We start from the raw sequence: 16,865 nt of genomic DNA on the forward strand, positions 1-16,865 counted from the left end.
CCGGGAGCCACAAGGAGCACCGGGGGAGATAGGTAAGTATTGGGGGGCCACCTGGGACCCCTTTTCTCTGTCCTTCGATGTGCGATCACATCGGAGGACAGAGAAATTAAAAAGAGATCGCTTTTTTTTTGTTTTTTGCGATCGCCGGTAAACGGTTAATTACCGGCGATCGCAAATGCGGGGTGGGTAAAAAAAAACCCGAATCATGTTCTCTGGGGTCTCGGCTACCCCTGGCAGCCGAGACCCCGGAGAAAATCCGACTCTGGGGGGCGCTATTTACTTTTTCCACAGCGCCGTTAATTAACGGCGCTGTGGTTTAAGTACCCTTGGCGGCCGCCGTTAAAAGGCGTATCGGCGGTCGCTAAGGGGTTAACTTATGTACCACCAAATATATTTTTAAGGAACAGGGACTCTATGCGGAGATCTTTGTAAACAGGAGGGATGTGGAGTCTCACTTGTGGGAAGGACACCCGGATAGGGATCCGTACCCAGGGGATTGTGTAACCTACTCCAGACAGTTTGGCGAAAGGGGTTGGTTTGCTTTAAATGTCCACAATCATCGAGACACTGCCCCAAAGCCAGCCCAAGTGAAGGTACTAGCAGCGCCACCTAGTGCAAAAGCGGCCACCATCACAACAGCACCCTCCCGTGACAATGCTGCTGCAATAATCACTATTCCCACTGTGATTCCTGCCTGTACCGTGACAAAAACAACTGTGTGTACTGTTACCACCACAGAGACAGCAGTGACAACTTCGCCAGTCCTCACGCGTACCCAAGCCATGCAAAACCTCATCACTGCACATGACTTAACCGTTTATGAAGATCAAACCCATGATATTTCTCTGGCACCAGGTGTGATTCTGGATCCGATTCTTCCTAGGCCAGGAAGAATCCAATGCCAAGTATTGCCCTGGAAATTGCCCAAGTAAAATAACGGAACTAGACTGTAAATAGTTAACTGTTTGCCTTTTGCTGCTTAAAACCTGACCAGGGTTATTTCTTAAAGGGGTCCTCAGTTCCAGGAGGATCCTATGTTTGCACAAGTTTTGCACCTGTTTGCACAAGTTGCTTAAAAAGAACATTAGAATCATGAACTGTGCATGATCAGAACTTGCTTGTAAATAGTTTGCACCTTCTTAAAGGTGCTTCCTACTGGTTTTACAAAAATAAGCTTTTAAAGAGACTGCTTCTAAAGAGACTGTTTCTAATTCTGCTGTGAAGTTACTTTGTTTTACAGAGACCTGAAGAAAAACCCGTTGGTGTGGCAGAATTCCAGATCGGGATACACATCTTTCAGCCCGCCCAAGGCCAACGTTGGGGGTTAATAATGGATCCCTCGCATCATTCCTGCTGTTACAAATTGACTTGAGTATTACTACTTTGCATTACCTCAGAAAAGAGACTTGATTTTAGCCTTAAAGGGAATGTTTGGGTGTTGCACTTTTTCTTCCTAAAAGGCGATAGTGTTTGAAAGAATTAAGAAAAGTTAAATAGAATTATATTCTTCCATAGTGAGTTGGTATGCAGAATAAGACTGAACGGAGAATTTGATAAATGATGCACTTTGATGAGATGAAGACATTATAGTAAACCCGTGGGAGTTGGTTGAAACCTTGCACTGTGACTTGAATAAAGAAAAATGCTTGATTTGCACTTTAAGGTTTTAAGATAGTATACCCATTCGGGTAATTATACAGTGGGGCAAAAAAGTATTTAGTCAGTCAGCAATAGTGCAAGTTCCACCACTTAAAAAGATGAGAGGCGTCTGTAATTTACATCATAGGTAGACCTCAACTATGGGAGACAAACTGAGAAAAAAAAATCCAGAAAATCACATTGTCTGTTTTTTTTAGCAATCTATTTGCATATTATGGTGGAAAATAAGTATTTGGTCAGAAACAAACAATCAAGATTTCTGGCTCTCACAGACCTGTAACTTCTTCTTTAAGAGTCTCCTCTTTCCTACACTCATTACCTGTAGTAATGACACCTGTTTAAACTTGTTATCAGTATAAAAAGACACCTGTGCACACCCTCAAACAGTCTGACTCCAAACTCCACTATGGTGAAGACCAAAGAGCTGTCAAAGGACACCAGAAACAAAATTGTAGCCCTGCACCAGGCTGGGAAGACTGAATCTGCAATAGCCAACCAGCTTGGAGTGAAGAAATCAACAGTGGGAGCAATAATTAGAAAATGGAAGACATACAAGACCACTGATAATCTCCCTCGATCTGGGGCTCCACGCAAAATCCCACCCTGTGGGGTCAGAATGATCACAAGAACGGTAAGCAAAAATCCCAGAACCACGCGGGGGGACCTAGTGAATGAACTGCAGAGAGCTGGGACCAATGTACCAAAGGCCTACCATAAGTAACACACTACGCCACCATGGACTCAGATCCTGCAGTGCCAGACATGTCCCACTGCTTAAGCCAGTACATGTCCGGGCCTGTCTGAAGTTTGCTAGAGAGCATTTGGATGATCCAGAGGAGTTTTGGGACAATGTCCTATGGTCTGATGAAACCAAACTGGAACTGTTTGGTAGAAACACAACTTGTCGTGTTTGGAGGAAAAAGAATACTGAGTTGCATCCATCAAACACCATACCTACTGTAAAGCATGGTGGTGGAAACATCATGCTTTGGGGCTGTTTCTCTGCAAAGGGGCCAGAACGACTGATCCGGGTACATGAAAGAATGAATGGGGCCATGTATCGTGAGATTTTGAGTGCAAACCTCCTTCCATCAGCAAGGGCATTGAAGATGAAACGTGGCTGGGTCTTTCAACATGACAATGATCCAAAGCACACCGCCAGGACAACGAAGGAGTGGCTTCGTAAGAAGCATTTCAAGGTCCTGGAGTGGCCTAGCCAGTCTCCAGATCTAAACCCTATAGAAAACCTTTGGAGGGAGTTCAAAGTCCGTGTTGCCAAGCGAAAAGCCAAAAACATCACTGCTCTAGAGGAGATCTGCATGGAGGAATGGGCCAACATACCAACAACAGTGTGTGGCAACCTTGTGAAGACTTACAGAAAACGTTTGACCTCTGTCATTGCCAACAAAGGATATATTACAAAGTATTGAGATAAAATTTTGTTTCTGACCAAATACTTATTTTCCACCATAATATGCAAATAAATTGTTAAAAAAACAGACAATGTGATTTTCTGGATTTTTTTTTCTCAGTTTGTCTCCCATAGTTGAGGTCTACCTATGATGTAAATTACAGACGCCTCTCATCTTTTTAAGTGGTGGAACTTGCACTATTGCTGACTGACTAAATACTTTTTTGCCCCACTGTATTTCATAGTTAGTCAATGGTTGCACTGTTCCGTTAGATTGTTCAAAGAAGCAGATCCGCAATGTAAATATGTTTTGGTTATGCAACGTTCAAATGATCTCACCTCCCATAAAGAGAAGCATCAGTTATATTAATTTGTTCCATTGCATTTCAAAAATTTGTATGTCTGTTTGCTAACCTGTAGCTGTTGTTTTCTTTTCCCAGTCCGGGCGTACTGGATTTAACGGGGGGGGGGAGTGCAGCGCCCCAGGGTCCTGGTCATCACATTGGTATTGCTTTCCTCTCGGGGAGAGTGATGCTATGTTTGGAGGCAATAAAGGATAACTGCATCCAGGTATCACAAACATGCAACACATTTCACACTCCAGGCCACCAGGGGGAGCTCTTGCTCCTATTTATTAGGTCACTCCCCACATTTGTAAAACTGGTGACCTGTAGGGAAAGTTAGTTAGTTGCTGGCTGAGCTCCGCTCCGTTAGCTGGTCCCTGGCAGGGGTGGGATCCTGTCAGAGAATGAAGGAGAAGGACATGGAGCTGTGCATGCCCTCAGAGCTGCAGCTCCTAGAAAGAGACATTGAAGGCAGAACTGTATTGCACTGAGAGTGCAAGGAGGTCATAGCAAAGGAGTGAATACCAGAAGGGGACTAGCCCTATACAGGCTGCCTCCTTCTGAGGCACAGAAGCCTGGTAGCCAGAACACCGAGGGAGTAACGACCTTTATGCCTTGCTCCTGAGATCGGCAGGACAGCTAATTTCACATTACCTGTCCGCCCTACACCCAGGAGGCATGGTGGCACCCCTTAGAGGCTGGGGCATGATAGAGTCCCTATAAACCACCTCAAGCCACCAGTCATACGGGTTTGTCCTATCCTATATGGGGGACAGAGAGAGAGACATTACATCTGTGAGGACCTTATGTGAAGCCTTAGGCAGTAAGGAACTACAACACCATGGCGCTAGAGGAAGGCTACTGATTTCCACCTGGACAAGGGGACTCTGGACTTGCCTCCAAACCGGCCGGACTCTGCCTGCCCTGTGATCTGGTGCTCTGGACTGTGGATGCTGAAGTCTTCAGTAAAAGTAAAAAGACTGCAACCTTGTGTCCTCGTTCTTCTCTGCGCCTCTCACCATCCACCATCTACACACCGGGAAGCCCTGAGGACATATTTCATCTGTGGGAAGTTATACCATCTAGCTGCCATAACATCACCCCAGCGGACCCCTTAAAGCAGCGTCGGTCACCCTGACCGAATACCACAGGTGGCGCCATGAACATTTCTTCTTTAAAGACCTTTCCCTTTTACACGGACGTCCCAGGGCCACGGACCAGGTCAGCCACCGTGACATCCCCCTGTGAACCGAAGGACCCAGTACCGAGTACCCCACGGCCCCATGGGGGGCGCTCCATAAATGCTGGCCCAGATCCTGATATCTCATGCCTGGCCCATGGCTGACTGCTGTGCCATTATCACATTTCTAGAGTGGTTGAATGATCATCAGTCAACTATCTGTGTTACTAGTGAGAGACAAAAGTGAGGGGTGAAAGATTAATGCTCAAATATAATGGATATACATGACCTGGTTTGCAGGATGGTGCCCCGATGCGCATTTCGCGTTAGCTTCTTCTTATAGGGGATCACACAGGTCCTGTATAACCATTATATTTGAGCATTAATCTTTTGCCCCTCACTATGCATTTAACGTTTGCTGTAAACAGCAACACCTCTGCACTTTATTAGCGTATATTTCCTTGGTGTCATGGAAGTTACTTTAAGCATTTAGAAATTCTGTGCCAAAAAATAAATTTAAATACCTATGAGCACTGCGCACTTTACTACTAACAGATGGAGATATACAGCAATGTATGTGCTCTTAAAATTATCTGTGTTACTATCCTTACATTTTTCTACCAATAGTAGTCTATAAAACATGTTTGTGGCACATGAGTGTGGCTGAGCAGAAAAGCAGTTTGAGCTGTTGCACGAGGTATCAAGGCTAACAGCACAACACACCTACACTGGTCCCTTACCCACTTTTTCTTGATTTAAACCTAAACTCAAAGCTCTAATTGCTGGCCTAGACCCTGATACCTCATGCATAGCCCATTGCTGACTGTGGCTGTCTCTTTATCACATTTCTACTCGGGGTCAATTGATGCCAGTTTTCCTGGTGTCTGCCTCAAATTTGTAGCAATGTTTGGACTTCAATTTGGGCCTCCTTCATGTGTGTTGCCTGAACTTTAGCAGGTCTCTCAGAGCACCAGGCCTACACATGTCACTCATCCACCTGTTACTGATCAATGTTTCAGATAGAAATACTGGTACAACCTTTGTTCTAGACCCTGTCCCATCCATCCATGCTGCACAATCATACTATTTGTACTCTGGGTCAATTGATGCCACTTTTCCGGATGTCTGTCCTAATTTGAACTGTTTGGCAGCTTAATGTCCCCCCCCCCAAAGGTGTTGTCTATGTGTTTGGTTTCACCTCCCATTGAATTCAATGGGGTTTGTATACGTTCAATGAACCGAATTGAACCTTGAAAGGTTAACTCATCTCTAATCAGTAAGACAGAAGAAGCCTTTTCTATGGGGAGTCTGACCAAGTTTGGCAGCTTGTTTACTAGTCCTGTAGTTGCAAAATCTCTGTGCAGCTGCTTACTCTGTAATGACGTTCTACAATATAATTTCAGAGTAATCTGTGAACAGTTCTGACGTTTTAAGTCATTAGGAGGTCTTTAAGCAGTTAAAGAGGGATTGTCACATATCCTAACAAGTTTCAGTTAGTAGATAATTGTGTTTCTCATGAAAAATCTTTTCTCAGAACCCTATATTGTGCGATTTCTCCGTTATTTTTCCTGAACATTTCTGAATAAACTTACAATTTGATGTTGCCATATACGTGTTGTTAATGTCTCCGAGTGCGCGACCACGATCAGGAACTGCTGTGGGTTTGAAGCTGGATACTTATGCCGCCTCAAACACGCAGCGGCCAGCCGTGACAGCATAGTGGATGGGGTTTCTAGAATCCCATGTTAACAATGCGTGCATGTTAGCCGGCAGATCACCCGCGGACACTGACATGCGGCATGTCTATCAAGACCGCAGCATGTCAATTTCTCCGAAAGAGAAATGACATCAATAGAATGTATTGAATGCGGTAAATCCACATGGTTCAGTAAACACATTCAGATTTACCTGCAGTTAATAGAAGCCAGCGCTTTGCACACAGCAAACATATGCTGTGTCCAAAGCGCTGCTAGTTCCGGATCGTGGGCACCCGGCCTAACACTATCAGCAGTGATGGGAAAATGTATGAGTACTTCCCCAACATCAAGTTCATAATTTATTCATAGAAAAAAAGAGGAACAGCACAATTCAAAGTTCCAATAAATGGTGTGTCAGTATTTTTCTCTTACAGGGAATTCAAGTGTTTCCTAAAAAAATATTTCAGGATGGTTAATTAATAAAATAATGGTGTTTCTTGACTTCAAAGAAATAGTCATTTTTTCTCAACCTTTTTTTAAAGGGGGCAGAAAAGCATTGCCAGTTACAATGTTATTTTTATGCCAGATGCAGGTGGAAGAAACAATTAATAAAGCGCTACATCTCTCCATATTTTAGCATAATATCTTCCTCTAAATACGACATATTTATGGAGAGCTAGTTTTTAGGGTTAACCTGAGTTAAACATGAAGTTTTGAAAAGAGGTATTTGTTAGGATTACATTTGTGTTACATTCGTTGTATAAAGAATTAATGGTGCAATCTATGGGGTAGATGCCTGAAAGAAACTTAAAGTCAACTTCATGTTGCCATAGCAACTAAATACTGCATTATGCCTGGCAAAGACCCTTATGTCAAGCATCCTTTAGATAGAATAATGCACTGTAGTGCTAAAGAGCAGAGAATAACTGAGTTAAAATAGGTTAATGCATTTCAGGACCTTCACTCAAAGGCCACAAATAATATTTCTAATATTGCATTTTGAAAAGTGCAGAAATTCAGATTAATAAGAGCTCACAACCTTTTTTCTTTCAGTGGTTTTCATGCTGATTCTATATTTTGCGTACATTATATCATTTAGATTACACATGTACTTTATTTTGTTCTCATTGATATTAGATCTGCTGAATACATATGAAATGCATAGAAATGAAAATGTTTTTCATGGAGGAGCATTAGAATTCACTATTACTTGTTGGGTTGTTATTTTCCAGAGAAATTACTGTATGTTTTTTTCTCCAACTAATGAAACAAACAGTTTCAGTTCATGGCTTATTTCAATCTTGTGCATGTGATCCATTCAAGTTAACACGTGAAGTCATTATTGTTATTTGGCCCCCCAAAAAATATTTAGCTGTTACTGTACTGGGCCTGAAAGGCCTTTGTAATGAGTAAACGCAATCGGTGATACTCGGGTATCACTTGAGTATCTGGTTGCTCGGATATGCTCGGCACTCAACGAGCAATGTCTGGTGCTCGGATTTTGAAGCACAGCCAGTAAACATGCAAGGATTGCCTGCAAGTCACTTTAATGCTGTAGACATTTTGGTAGTGGCATTAGTGGGTTTGGCTGGTTGCATTACCTCATTAGAGGTTATAAAAAGATAGGCGACGCCACCGTTGAGTCACTAATGTCATTGCACAGTTCAGTGGTAGTTCTGATTGGGGAGAGAGAGAGAGTAGTTATTCATGCCTGTGTGACTACAGTTTAACTAATCAGATTCCTCTTGTGTTAATACTGCTGCTGACTATCAATACTAACAGTCCTAATTAGGGATAATCCTCCGCTTTTCTGCTTGTATCAGATATATTCTGCATGAAGCCTAGGAAAAGTTGCAGGAGCAGGGAGAGTGGCAGAATGCAGCCTCTAGGCAGGACTTAGGGCTTTGCAGTCCTTTGCTAAATACAGCTCTGGCAAAAATTACCACTACATCAAAACCCTGTCATGGGCAGCCCAGTCTCCAGACCTGAACCTCATTGAAAACCTTTGGAATGTAATCAATAGGATGATGGACAGTCACTCACAATCCATCAAACAAAGAAGAACTGCATACATTTTTATGGCAAAAGCAGTGTGAAAGACTGGTGGAAAGCATGCCAAGACGCATGAAAGCTGTGATTAAAAATTATGGTTATTCCACAAAATATTGATTTTTGAACTCTTCCTGAGTTAAAATATTAGTTTTATTGTTTCTAAATGATTATGAACTTGTTTTATTTGCATTATTTGAGTTCTGAAAGCACAAGTTTTTTTTTTAATTTTGACCATTTTTCTTTTTCGGAAAAAAATACAAAATTTATTGCTTGAAAATTCGGTCATCAGTAGTTTATAGAATAAATTAACAATTTACATTTTTCTCATAAATATACCTATAAAACGATAAATCAGACAAACTGAACATTTTGCAGTGGTCTCTGAAAGGGAAGGTGCCGCATTTTATTTTTTGTATTAAAAATGATTGTTTATTTAAACAAATATTTTTAATACAAATTTACTTTTTTTAACTTTAACATTTTTTTTATTAATAATTTTTTTTCAGCCACTGGGCACTGCCATTTTCCTTTGCAGGAGTGTAACTGTAGCTGCACGACACTTACACTCTGCAAATACGGCAGCCCCGGGCATAGGACTCAGCAGTCGGCGTCCGACCGTAGTTTTCATTGTGCTGCTCCCTGCTCTGATGTGGCCACGCCCCCTGAGCCGTCCACATCATAGCAGAGGCAGGAGAACAGCGCCATCTTCCTGGAGCTTACAGTGCATTTTTTTATTCGAGTATCATGGTGTTCACATGTGCTTGAGTCGCCCGTTAGGGCAGTGGGGTACTCGGTACAGGGTCTGGTCACAATTAAAGGGGTGGTCACGGTGGCAGCGATCCGGTCCATGGCCGTGGGTGCCCAAGTAAAAGGGATGGTCTTTAAAGGGGTTGTGGTAATAAGAAAAGTTTGTGACACAACCTGTGGTTCTCGGTCAGAGGTGACCGACGCTGCTTAAAGGGATCCTCTGGGGGGAGATGGTGCTGCAGCAAAGATGGAGTCGCTTCCCACAGGTGAAGCGGTGTCCCCAGAGCTCCCGGTGTATTTGGAAGGGATGGTGAATGCCGCAAATAATTGGAGAACACAGGGTTGCAGTCTTTACCTGGTTTACTGGTATTAAACAGCCTCAGTCCAGGGCACCAGCAACAGGTATAGATGGAGTCCAGACAGCCTGATGACAAGTGGAAATCCCCTTGACAGATCAGTTTGAGAGCCTTCTACTATGCACTGGTCTGCAGTCCCTTGCTACCTATAGTTGTCTAACAAGGTCCTCTTTCATCCCCTGTCCAGGGAAAGTACCTGCACGGTAGGCAACTTGAGCCATTTCTTTGGGGTCTCTGTCCACGGTGACTCCGGACTCTGATTGCTGCTGTACCTCGGGTATTATGTGGGCAAGTCCCTCTTAGTTTCCTGCCCTCTGGGTCTGCTGTGGGACCTGTTGTTCCTCACAATCTCGGGCTCCCAGTGCCCGGTTTCTGCACTCAGCTTAGAGAGGTCCAGTAGCAGGCCTCCTCTAGCTCCTAAATCCTTCTGTGCTCCTTCACTGTCTGCTACCAACTGTCAACTGTAACTGCCTAGCATCTGCCTAGCAACTGACTCCTCTTCCCGACCAGAGAGAGCAGCTCCCCTCAAGTCGGGGGTAGAGCTCCCCCTTCTGGCCTGGAGTCAGAATGTGTTGCATGTAAGGTTACCTGCCAAAGGGATTCCTCTTGTCTCCAGGCATGGCATTACCCTCCCCGAGAGGACGGCAATACCACTGTGGTACCTGAACTCCTGGGGTGACACATTCCCCCTATTAAATCCAGTACTCCCGGACTGGGAAAAGAAAACATAAACATACAGGTTAGATACGTGCATACATTTTGAAAAAGGCATTTCAACAGGTTAAACTTTATCTTCCCTTACGGGAATCACTTTTGGCTTAAACAATGCAAAACAGAATTTATATAAGTACAACTGGTCTTCTACAACAGTACCGATACGGGGGACCAGTCATAAACCCTCAATGCAGGCTTGGGCAGGCTACAAGGCGTATATCAAGACCCAGTGTTCACCATGCCAGATTGTTTTAGCTTCAGGTCTGTGAGCAAACAAGGCCCTACCCACACCGGCAATGTGGGCAGAACCAGGGTGCACCTTGAGGGTGTCCATTACCCTTTTGTCCATTTTAAACCTGTAACAAGCATAGCTAAACATTTTTAAAACAGATAACAGCAATTATAGACATCTCATACTTTAGTCCCTGTATCGGGCTGGGATTTGACTTCTGATACTACGAGTAGACCTACGCAGTTCAGGTACTTTTGAGGATCTAGCTTGGTCTAACATGTCTGCTGCTGCAGTTGTGAACCCATTAGTGTCTGTGCTACTTGAAGGCCTGCATCGTTTTGGTAAAGTGGGCAAATGTCTGTGACTTCTTAGATTCACCATGGGTCTGACAGATTCACCAATAGCAAAGGGTGGATTCTCTGGTTTCACTGCTGGTGTGACATAAGTTGCTTGAGCCTGCTGGTCTAGAGACTCATTTTGTGTTGGTATTTCCAACTGGGGAAAAGTCAAGACAGGTATCACTATAGCTTGATGTACTTGAGTCCAAGACTGGAGAAAATCTCAAGGAACAGCATGGATTTTCTTTTCTTCTTCTACCATGGGTTGAGTAGTACTTGGATCTTTTTCTTTGTCTCTCAGTTTATCAGGGCATCCTTTAAGGTGGTCTCTAGATACCACAGTTGAAGTTTCTCCTCCATCTTTGCTTATGAGACAGACTTTAGTGTTGTCAAAGTTGGATGGTAGGATGGTATATGGTTCTGCTTCCCACTCGTCATCAAGTTTGCGCATTCTTCTTTTTCGTTTTAGCACTTGTTCCCCTTGTGACAAGGGAATTGCAGGGGCTCGTTGATTGTAGTTTCTCTCTTGTTTTTGTCTTGCCTGGGACAAGCCTCTTTCTACACAATCTTGTACTTGGCGGTATTTCTGTTGTCGCTCAGTATCCCAATCTGCATCTAGTGAGGTTGCTTCTGGTGTTAAGACTCCCATTTCCAGGTAATTTGCTAGATCTTTCTCTCATCAGGTATGCTGGTGTGCAGTTGGTGGAATTCACTGGGATGTGATTATACAAATCTACCAAGTCTGGAAACTTCTCTGGCCATAAGTTTCTTTCATGTAAAGGCAAGGTTTTTAACAGATTGATTACCACCTGGTTCATCTTTTCACACATACCGTTGGCTTGTGGATGGTATGGCGCTGTTCTGATTTTCTTGTATCCGTACAGATTGTAGAACTCTTGAAACACTTCCGCTTCAAAGGCTGGGCCTTGGTCTGTTAGTACCTTATCAGGGTATCTGTGTGGTCGACACAAGTGTTGTTGGAAGGCTTTGGCTGCCGTTTTCGCTGTCTGGTCCTTGACAGGTACTACTACCAGGAATCTGGATAATGGTACACTATGGTCAAAACATAGACATAGCCTGACCAGCTTGGAGTTAGCTTCACGTGGTCTAAGGCCACCAGTTCAAGTGGCTGTCTGGTGAATATGGGCTGTAGGGGAGCCCTCTGGCTGTCACAGTCCTTTCTGCGCAGGTTGCATGGGCCACACTCTCGGCACCACATTTCAATGGCTTTTCTCATGCCAATCCAGTAGAACCTTCCAGGGAGTAGGATCTCCAACTACTTCCATCCGAAGTGTCCTGCTCCATCGTGGTACGCTTCCAAGACCATTGGTGCATCTTGTCTTGGGACCACTATCTGCCAGACCAACTCGTGATTGCGTGGGTCGATATTCCTCTGTCACAGCTTACCATCATAGATAAACAATTTGCCTTTCTCTTTCCACAGCTGTTGAGTCTCTTGTGGATCATCTGGACCAGGGTGTGAATCTGCTTGCGTCAGCAGCTCTTTGACCAGACGGACTGCTGGGTCATTATCCTGCGTCTGTGCCAATCCATGATGGGGCAATGGATTCAGCATGGTTTCTCGCTTGTCTTTACACTTGTTCTTCAAATAATGGGAGTACTGAGTTGCCCCGGGGCGATGTAAAGCTGGTAACTCAATCTCTTCAAGTGCTTCCAGATCTTCTCCCACTTCTGGCAAGTTGGGCATCCTGGACAGCACATCGGCATTTGCTTTTTTGTGCCCTGCACGGTACTTGATGGTGAATTCATAGTTGGACAACCGGGCCATCCATCGCTGCTCCAAAGCACCTAGTTTTGTCATCTCCAGGAGTGTCAGCAGGTTGTTGTCCGTGAAAACTGTGAATCTTGCTGAGGCCAGGTAGTGTTTGAACTTATCTGTTACCGCCGAGACTATGGCGAGGAACTCCAGCTTGAAGGAACTGTAGTTTTTGGATTCATTTTATTTAATTTCAGTGGGATGAAGCTGCCTGCTGGCGTAGGCAATTACTCTTTCTTTGCCTTTCTGCACCTGGGACAACACTGCTCCCAGTCCCACGTTGCTGGCGTCCATGTACAGCACAAACAGTTGGTCATTTTCAGGGTAGGCCAGTTCCTCATCTCCTGTGAGAGCCAACTTCAACCGAGTGAAGGTTCCTTCCAGCCTCTCATTCCACTCAAACGGAGGACCCTTGCTCTTGGTCTTCTTGGATTGGCCCACTAACAGGTCTTGCAGTGGTGCGGCTTTCTTAGTGAAGTCCTTAATGAACCTTCGATAGTAGCCTACCAACCCGAGGAACTGCCGGACTTCGTGGATGTTGCTGGGTTTCAGCCAGTCCCTGATCACGGGGACCTTGTCTGGGTCTGGTGCCACTCCTTCAGCAGTTAATACATGGCCCAGGTACTGCACTTTGGGCTTGAACAGGTGACACTTGGACGGCTTTACCTTCAGACCAAAGTTAGACAGAGCTTCAAACACCTCGGCCAGGTGCTTCAGGTGGTTGTCATAAGTCTTGGAGAAGATGATGACATTGTCCAGGTACAACAAGACGGATTCAAAATTCTTGTGTCCGAGACAGCACTCCATCATCCTCTGGAATGTTACTGGTGCTTTACACAGTCCGAACAGCATGTAGTTGAATTCAGAGAGACCCATCAGTGTCGTGAAGGCAGTTTTTTCTTTATAAGCCTCTGCCACGGGAACCTGCCAATACCCACTATTGAGATCTAAGGTGGAGAAATAGATTTTAAAGCAGCTAATGACTCTTCTATTCTGGGCAACAGGTAGGCATCCTTGTGTGTAATGTGGTTGATCTGCCTGTAATCAACACACATCCTCATTGTACCATTCTTTTCCATGATGAGAACTAATGGAGCTGCCCGGGGCTACAACTATCTCTGATTACCCCAGCCTCCTTCATCTCCCATAACATACTTTTGGCACATTGGTAGTGAGTTGGAGGTACAGGCCAATACCTCTCTTTAATGGGCGGATGACCTCCAGTGTGGATATGATGTTTAACCCCTTTTACCTGCCCAAAATCTAGTGGGTGTTTGCTGAATACCCGCTCGTACTCATGGACCACCCAGTAAGCCCCATGTTTTTGGTGTGATGGGGTAGAGTCAGTGCCCACGTGTAATTTCTGACACCAATCTTCTAATTGTCCTGTAGAGCCTGGTTGGAGGGACCAAAGGTTCTGATGCCTGTATTGCATTATTATTAACAGTAAACAGTTTAGCAAGTATGGCATATCTGGGTAAGTGGACCTGTTTTTCCCCACAGTTAAGGACACGTACTGGTACCCTCCCCTTGTGGACATCAACTACCCCTCTGGCTGTCAGGATTGTGGGCCTACTATCTGAACACACAGACACACAGGTTCTACCGGGGCCTGGCAGTCTTTATTAGTGATGAGCGAACATGATCGCCCCTACTCGTTACTCGCCCGAGTATCATTATACTCGGTGTACTCGGAGAGCACTGAGCATTTCCTGGATTATTCGGCGGTAACTGGTATCTCCACCCAGCGTTTTTGGCGGGCTTTAGAGACCCAGTCACGGAGCAGGGATTGTCTGCCAGTCCATGAATTGCCGCAGTCATCTTTGTTGTGGTCGTGCAGTGATTGGCTTGGCTGTACAGCATCATCCCGAGTATAAGAGACCTGTCGCCGCCCTGCTTGCCGCATTCTGTTCCGGATTCAGCGAGAGTAGGGAGAGCTGGTGCCGAGATAGGGTCAGAATCGTGGTTTTTAGAGTTAGTGTAGGTCTGCAACTCTTAAATCCACAGCTCCTCAAAAATCAAAAGTCCTTTTTAGGGCTAATTCGTGGGTCCAGATATTGCAGCGCTAGGTAGGCAGGGCACAGCATATCCACATCAGTGCAAGGCCTGCAGGCACTGTATGTGCATCCATTGCTCCCACTGCATCCCTCCCAAAGATCCATAACTGTCTGCTGCTGCAGCTTCTTTACTATATACCTAGTTGCATTTTTTGTCCAAAAAAATTCACTCCCCAAAAAACAAAAATATACAGTCTGTTCTGTGAGACTGAGGGCTGTTGAAAAATCATAGTTTGTCAGGCAAACGTAGCATCGTTGTGTGTGCTAGCCTTGTGCCACTTTGTTTGTGTTTTAAATTCACCGAAAAAGGCCTCATATATCTGCGTGCTCCAAGTTTGGGCATTGCAGGCCGGTGGACCACTTTATTGCTGTCTGATACTCTAATTCTTTACAGCACTATTTACCTTCCAAAATTATAAAAAGGCCACATATTTGCCAGTGTGGTATTTCCGTGACAGCCCTCATATATCTGCGTGCTCCAAGTTTGGGCATTGTAGGCCGGTGGACCACTTTTTTTGCTGTCTGTTACTCTTATTATATACAGCTCTATTTAGCATAAAATAAATATAAAAAGGCCACATATTTGCCAGTGTGGTATTTCCGTGACAGCCTTCATATATCTACATGCTCCAAGTTTGGTCATTGTAAGCCGGTGGACACCTTTTTTTGCTGTCTGATAATCTACTTATATACAGCACTATTTTGCATAAATTCACTTCACAAAAAAGCCCCCCAAAATTGAATACAGTCTGTTATATCAGGCTGAGGCCTGCCTGGTGTTTGAGTTTGAAATATTTGCAGGCATACTGGTCAGATATTATTTAGTTACTAATAAATATATTTGAGTTGAGCATTTGAAATAGTGCAGTAGTCCATTTAAAATGGGAAAGGCAAGGGGCAAGGGACGGGGAAGTGGACGTGATGATGATGGTGCATGCAGAGGACGAGGCAGTGGCCAAGGTGAAAGTGGGCAACAACAAAGACCCACATCTTCTCGCACGACCTTCCTGACCCAGTTTCTAGGTGACTGCAGCACACCACTATTGAAGCCAGAGCAGTGTGAATTGGTTGTTGGTTGGATAGCGGATAATACTTCCAGTCACTTAACCACCACCACCACCACCCCCATGTCTTCCACACGGTCAAGTCTGAGTAGCCGTGAGTATGACCTGGATATTCTTCACCCTGATCCTACTTCCTCCCACCATGCCGAGTGCCCTGAGACAACTGATCCCATACTTGGACACTCTGAAGAGCTGTTCAGTTTTCCATTTCAAGATTCAGAACTCCCGGCCGGTCAACTTGAAGTGGGGACAGATGAGATCGCATGTAGAGATGCCCAAAGCTTTGACCAGCCCCGGTCACACAAAGGCAATGGTGGGAAAGTGTCAGAAGAGGTGGACGATGATGAGACACAATTGCCAGAAAATTTGGAGGAGGAGCAGGGTGCGGATGTGGAAAACGAGGTGGTGGATGACTATGTGACTGACCCAACCTGGCAGGAGGACATGCAGAGTGAGGGCAGCAGCACACATGGAGAAGGAGGCATATCACCCCAATAGGCAGAAGACACAGTGTGGTGGCCACAGACAGTAGGCGTGCATCTGTTCCCCGTAACATCAACATGAGGGCAGTTGCCATTTCAACTGTTAGATCTTCCTGAGTCTGGTTATTTTTTAAAGACTCTGCCGATAACCGCAAACAGGCCATTTGCAGCACCTGCCATGCGCGCATCTTCAGGGGTAGCAAAGTAACCAGCCTGACCACCACCATCATGATCAGGCACATGCAAGCAAAGCACCCGACTTTGCGGGCCAAACCCCAGGCTTCAGGACCACTGTCTGCAGGTCACACCAATGCTTCTTCCACTGTTTTACTTAGAAGACAATCCCCAGTACACCATGCATGTGAAGATGCCTCTAGCCCTGCACCTGTTGTGGCCCACAGTCCAGCAGCACCATCATCAAGCCCGTCCATGTCCTTGTCCCAGCACACCCTTCAGTTGTCTATAACCAGTCTTTGGAATGCAAGCGGAAATACCCAGCCAACGCCCCACAGGCCACAGTCTTAAATTCTAATATTTCTCTTCTGCTTGAGCTAGAAATGCTGCCTTTTAAGCTCGTTGAGATGGAAGCTTTCCACAATCTGATGGCAGTGGCTATTCCAAGGTACTCAGTCCCAGTCATCACTATTTCTCCTGATGTGCCGTACCGGCATTACACCAGCATGTGTCTCACAACATTACCCGTGCCCTCAACAATGTTGTTAAAGGGAAAGTCCACCTAACCACGGACACATGGA

This window comes from Ranitomeya imitator, chromosome 2, assembly GCF_032444005.1.
Source record: "Ranitomeya imitator isolate aRanImi1 chromosome 2, aRanImi1.pri, whole genome shotgun sequence".
Taxonomy (NCBI): domain Eukaryota; kingdom Metazoa; phylum Chordata; class Amphibia; order Anura; family Dendrobatidae; genus Ranitomeya; species Ranitomeya imitator.